Raw genomic sequence first — 6,953 nt, 5'->3', positions numbered from 1 at the left:
TGAGGTTTTTACTACATTGATCATGTACAATGATGTCAATATCCATTTCATTTTTAACACATTTATTTTTCATTTTTAAAATTCCACATCATCTTTTCTATCTTTCACATAATTCATTCAACACCCACTTCATTTTTAACCTTTACAATGGTTTGTTTAAAAAAATTTCAACACACTACCTTACTATTTTAATTCATATATTTATCATTTATAATATAATAATTACAAAATAATAATTTTATTGTAATAACTTAGAAATTAAAATAAAATAACTTTTAATAATTTTTATTTTATTTATATAACTATCTTATTTAAAAAAACTAATACTAAAATCAATATTATTTAAAACAATTAAAATAGTTGATTATAATGAAAATACATTTTTCCAGTATCCAAATAAAATGAGAGTAGTTTCTATTTATAGATCATAAAAAATCATAAATTTTGATATAATTTTTATTTTTGGAAAAATAATTCTATTATAAAATAAATTAGTTTGAATTATTGGATGAATACTAAAATTAAAAATATGTCTAACAATTTATTTCAATCCAATCGCGCCATGTGACGAAGCTGACCCATAAAAAAAAAGTTTAAGCTGTTGAAAGTTTACAACGCAGTTGATACCATATAGATTTATTCTAAAGTTTCAATACCCTCATTGGAAAAGGTTCAACAGTTGAATTTTGGATTCAATACCCCATTGTAGGTGGTCAAACTGATTAATTAATTCAAATCACTTGTTAAAATGGTGACACTTATAAAGTAAGGGAAACTGATAAATAATGATTATAATCCATTCGGACCTGACATTTGCGATCCATGTGTATAGTTTTGCTTTAACGAGCCACCTGCTCTATCTCCCTTCCGAATATGCAATGCATACTGAGACCACACGACTGCTTTCTTTTCCTTTCCAAATATTTGATCCGAATAGAACACACAAGACCAAAAGCTCAATATATTATCATATCATTCAAACCATTAACAACAAAAACGTTTTAACCAAAAAAAATTAAAACCAAAGCGTTACTATATAAATCTTTAACTTTGCCGAAAACTACCAACCACGTTACAACAAAAAATTGTAAACCTAAATAACAAAAACCATATTGTTACTATATAAATCTTTAACTTTGCAGCTAACTACCCAACCATATAACCTTTAGTAGAAGTTAGTGGGTCCAATGCCTCAATCCATGTATGGGGAATCTCTTTTTAGGTTAAAGTAGATGGGTAGGGAAGAAGACTTGCCTACTTTTAAAATCATGGGGATCACAATCGAAACTTTTAATCATTGTATAACCCATGATCTCGATTTTCCCATTCTTTTTTCTTTTTAACCAAGAGAAATTCATGTTCGTCCACTCATTTCCGCAGTTAACTAAGGATCGAATCTACTTTTCCACAACAAAATTATGGATTCAACCGGTTGAAGTCAAACGATTGAGTATTTTATCTATATATATAATATAAGTAATCAGGGCTTAGAATTTCACTATTTTCTATGTATATCAAAATATACATTGGTTAGTTCTCAGTACTAGTGCACAACTGCACATGCATATACGTAGTATACTAGGTTAAAAGCGTCTCGCGTGGAATGAACATTATATATATAAATTATTATATATATTATATGTTTATAACATATTATGAAATAATAAATAGATATTGAATAATTAAAAAGTCATTATCTACTACTTATATAATTAAATTAGTGCGAACATATAAATAAATTTTATAAATCGAAAAAATATTTTTTCTATTTGATATGATATATAATTAAATTTAAATGATAGTAACATATATATGGTATATTTTAATATTAATATTTATTAGATGATGTTTTTTGCTCATATTTTTTTTATCATTTGTATATGTTATAGCAAAAATTCTAAATTAGTGATAACAAAATTTTCACTTTGGGATTAATTGTTTAAGTAATTTATAATATTTTAAAAAATTAAGTTGTCAATATTTTTTCAAATTTTTTATCAAAAAAATGTTCAAAGTAAATTTCAAAATTACGATATTTATGTATTTTTATATGGCATATAATTTAATTTAAAATGATACATATATTTATATATCTTTTATTTTTGATACTTATTAAATGAGACTTTCAACTTACATTATTTTTTAATTATTTGTATCATGTCATAACAAAAGTTTTAAATCATAGATCACAAAATTTGAATGTGAAACTTTTAAGAGTTTTAGTAATTTATACTTGTTTTAAAAAATTCAAAATATAATATATAAACAATTTTTTAATTTTATATGGTTACGATGATTGTTTAATTTATATTAATAGCTTAAAATTAAACAAATTTAATTATAATACACACTTATTTTTATCAAATCTTTATTATTCAAAATCATCAATTGTCATATATACTTTAGCCACATTCGGAAATTCTGTAATCTTATTTATGGAAATAATGAAGCACATTAATAATGTATTTATTGTGGTTTAGTAAAAAGCTTATTATATATTTAGATGGACCAACTTATTTCTCTAAGGATTCTAAGAATCATTATAGTGATGATACGTGGCTACAAAAAAATGTTGCAATGCTTCTTAAATAATATATAGGGGATATATCCATATAGTTGGTATTTGTTTCGAAAATCAACTTAATTATATTGTTTCTTGTTTTTTTTTGGTAAAAAGCCTTTTTTTTAAAAGGTGGTTTCACCTCTTTGTCGGGAACCCAATCATTGTAAATAGTCTCTCCCACCGTGAATTGAATCCAGGTGGCGGTAGTTACAAGTAGGCCAACTCAACGTTGGTTACTGTTTCTTATTTGTTAATGGATGAATCATAAACCAAAGGGCAGCATAATCAATCTTTGTACGTAACTTGTGAAAATAGGTTTACTTGCATACAAGCGCCACAACTTATTTAACAATTTCATGACTGTGTAGATTGATGTATTTAGGGAAAATAGCCGTTTTAAAGATCATGACAACTCAATTTCAGCTAGTGCTCAATTAAAGAAAACCAACGCATGCATTTTGAGTAGATTCTATTGATATTGTTCTATCCACATCGTTTATATGCGTTGTTACCACATGAATTTGCTTTATAATATATACCTATCCAGCTTACTTTTTCAGACATACGCATATTTGTATAGTTCTGATGGCAGCAAGTGCTCCATTTATGTCCGCACAATACGAGTGACTTACAAATCATGCACCCCAGAAACAGTGGATGCAAATCACTTAAACATGCACGTTGGCATACAGATGTGTAGGAGACTGTAGATCTGCAAAAGGCCAATGTCATCGTACACATTTTTTTGGTGTGATATGAGAACCCATTTACGTTGTCTGCCAGGATACCACACTTCACATTTCAGATCATTCGTTACTTCACTTTACATTTGTACACGTATAGTCAACGAGTTATATATATACAAAATTTTCGAGTTACTAACTTTAAATATAAGCTATATACGAATATATCTAGACATATGCATGTGGTCTAATTAAAGGTGTGTAAATGTAACCACTTGATTTTTTTTTTGAATGAATGTGAAAATTATATTCAAAAAAAAAATTGTATTATTTACTCCTAGTACCTAGTGCTTCTACTTTTTTTTTTTTGAGAAATGTTTCTAAAGTTTAAATAATGAAGAACAAATTAAAGAATGTTCTAACTATTTATCCTCTTTTTTTTTTAATTTATCCTTGAACCAAACCATGTGGCGAGTCCCTCTTCGTATGCTCTATTTCTTTGAAAGCAAATTGTGCCAAGTCTGTTTCTTATTGTCATGTCGATGAGGTGCTTGGTGGTGAAGAATCTGCTCCATATCTCAATTCTGTTTTCTATTTTTGATGATTGTCTCAAATATTTTTATCATGTTACGATCAATTTCTTAATTATTATTGATTCTCTTTAGACAGATTGATTGTTTTAAAATATATAAATTATAGATTTGATTAATATATTGCATACTTTATTTTTTTAATTTAAAATTATATAGATAAAAACATAATTATCTCAAATGAACATAAAATTGGCTTTTTCACCAGAAAAACATCCAAAGAGGAAAATGATTAAAAGAGACTTCATTAAAGACTTAAAAGATCATTCTACCATTACTTTATAGTTATTTGCATAACTAATAAATTTTATTATTATTATTTTGAATAATTCGGTTTTAAAGTCGAACTTTTTTATTTTTATTTTTTACTTCTTCAATTTTTTTCAAAATTTTATTTTGAAATCCAAAATTTCTTGTTGAAACTATTTAAAATATATATATATATATATATATATATATATATATATTAAAGTTTTTGTATTTACTTCCTTATTTTTTAAAATCCTAAACCACAAAACCCTTCCCAAAACTCCACCCCCATCAAATCTAAACCCTAAAAGTATAATTGTATATTTACCTATTTAATGAAATATTTTGATCATTTTTATTCTTAACGGCTATATTTGTGCTAAAAACTTTATAAGGATCATCCTAGAAAATTTATCTCGATAAAACTGAAACTTTATTTAATATGTGAATATAAATGAAAACCTACACTTTTTATAGAAATGAAACAAATTTTGAATGTTACGTGATAGTCCATCCTTTTTTGATATTAACGTTTTTATAGAGATTTTTTGTTCCAAATTAAATGATGTTTAAATTTTTAATATATTTTTAATCTCTTGATATAATAATTTGTATTATGTAGTTTTTTATATTAGCATAATTTTGGTTAGGTTAATTTTGTTTCAAATGTAAAAAAATGCTTAGTTAATATATTTAAACAATCTTATAACCTCATCTAATAAAATATATTATTAAATGAAACTAATACTAAATTTACGAAAAATATATGTAGCTAAAATGTATTATCAATAATTTATTAATTATAAACATCGATCTAAAATCAGTTCCGACTTCTAAAACTATTTGGGATGACTCAATACATCAGCGACCAATTTCTGAATAATTATTTAATTTGAATAAATAAAATATAATTAATTAGATCATGGCTGTGTTAAAAACAAATGGAACTATGAAATTATGTTATACAATCATAGTACACAAACACAAGTCTAATATGTCTTTTCCTTAACAACTATTTTTATTTTTTAATAAAAAGTATATACAATAATCAGAAATATATTGAAAAACATAATTAATCTGAAAGAACAAAAACATACAGAAAATAAAAAATGATGTTACTTCTCTAGAAAAGGCCTTATAACTTCAAACATATTAACCTTGTCATTTTGCTTCTGCATATTCACCGTTGATCCCATATGATTTCCATGTCCGACTATCATCCATAAGAAGAAACTCCGAACTTTGTATCGTAACATAATCACTGCAAATACCAAATCTTTTTGTTGTATAATATTGGTCAGCTCCAAATTTAGATCTATAAATATCTTTTCACAAGAACTCAATGTATTGGTTCTATTGAAAAGAATAAAAATGAAGCTGCCAATTCTCGACGACTATATGAACATTGCTATACAACAAAAAAGGATATCTTCATTTTCAAACCGTTGTCTCGTCATCTTCAAATCATCATAGAATTTCTCTGATGGATTATCTTCCGTCAATAAAATGAAGATGAAAGCACTATTAAAATAGCGTCTCAAAAGTTTTGAATAGATTTTTCCAAAATCTAATTCAAAAACCATTGAGATTGACCATCGATCATGGTTATAAAGACCACGTCGGAGATAGAAGATGCGTAGTAGATGCGACCCGTGCAACATGTCACCCGTATCAAAGATTTAGCGTTTTCGATAGAAGATCAGAATAGATCTAGAATTATCCATTTACAAAACGGATCAAAAGACATTTCCAGAATCATCAATGGTGTGAGAATCAACCAAAGAAGCAATGATGTATTCTTCATTGAACAATTTCAGTGAAGAAACAAAACGTAATAAGAAAAAATGTTTCGTAAAGTGTTATTGGTGCAGAGTCCCTCGCCCTTTATCTTCTTCCTCATCACTTTAGACTAAGCATTATGACACAAATGATAGAAAGCAATGATTTTTTTTTTTTGTCATCAATAGAAAATAATGATAAAATCATGAATTGGGGTAGAATAATGTCATCCCATTTCCGATCGCAGAGAGAACAAACCGGTTTTTGTAGAATAATTGATTGTTTGTAGTTTTTAAAATGGTTTTTGGTTTTTGTTTTTGAAAAACTAATTTATTTGGCAATCAAGATTTTGCTAAAAATGATTCCCTAAAAACTAAGGAAACTACTTTTTCAAATAACTACCTAATTTTACACAAAAACTAAAATCTGTGTGTTTTTCAGATTTTGCTAAGTTCAACGATGATTTTTTTTTTTATGATTTTTTAATTTTCTTTTTAATGACCTTCTTTTCATTTTTTTTGTAACTGGTCTTTCTTTTCACCATCACATCATCAAATAAAAATTTTGTACTTTATTAATATAAAAATAAGTGAATATACATAAAAATAACCATAGAAATATATGTGTAAAAATTATTTTACAACAAAAATAATCAAATGTATGATATAATTTTTTTTATAATCCTTAACTACTTGTATAATAGCATTCGAGTCAAATATAAAAAGCATTCGAGATCAAATTAATGTATATTTATATGGAATTTACAATAATTTTATTTTGTATTTACATTTTGTTTTAAAATATTTTTCGTAAATAAATTTATGTGTATTTTAAAGACTGTGTTATTTTCTTATTTTCAGAATAATATTTTACCATTAATAATAGTTTTTATTTTATTATATTTAAAAGTAAAAACCAAAAAATAAAAACTAGAATCTAAAACAACCATTCATGTTTTTCAAAAAATCAAAATCTACAGCAAAATCAAAAACTAAAATTTAAAAACCAAAATCCAAAAACCAAAAACTAGAATCTAAAAACTAGGAAAACAATCATCACCTTACAAGTCAAAAATGTCTATTATTAAAA

This window comes from Brassica napus, chromosome A9 (genome assembly GCF_020379485.1).
Source record: "Brassica napus cultivar Da-Ae chromosome A9, Da-Ae, whole genome shotgun sequence".
Lineage (NCBI taxonomy): Eukaryota > Viridiplantae > Streptophyta > Magnoliopsida > Brassicales > Brassicaceae > Brassica > Brassica napus.
This window is presented reverse-complemented; position numbering follows the sequence as displayed.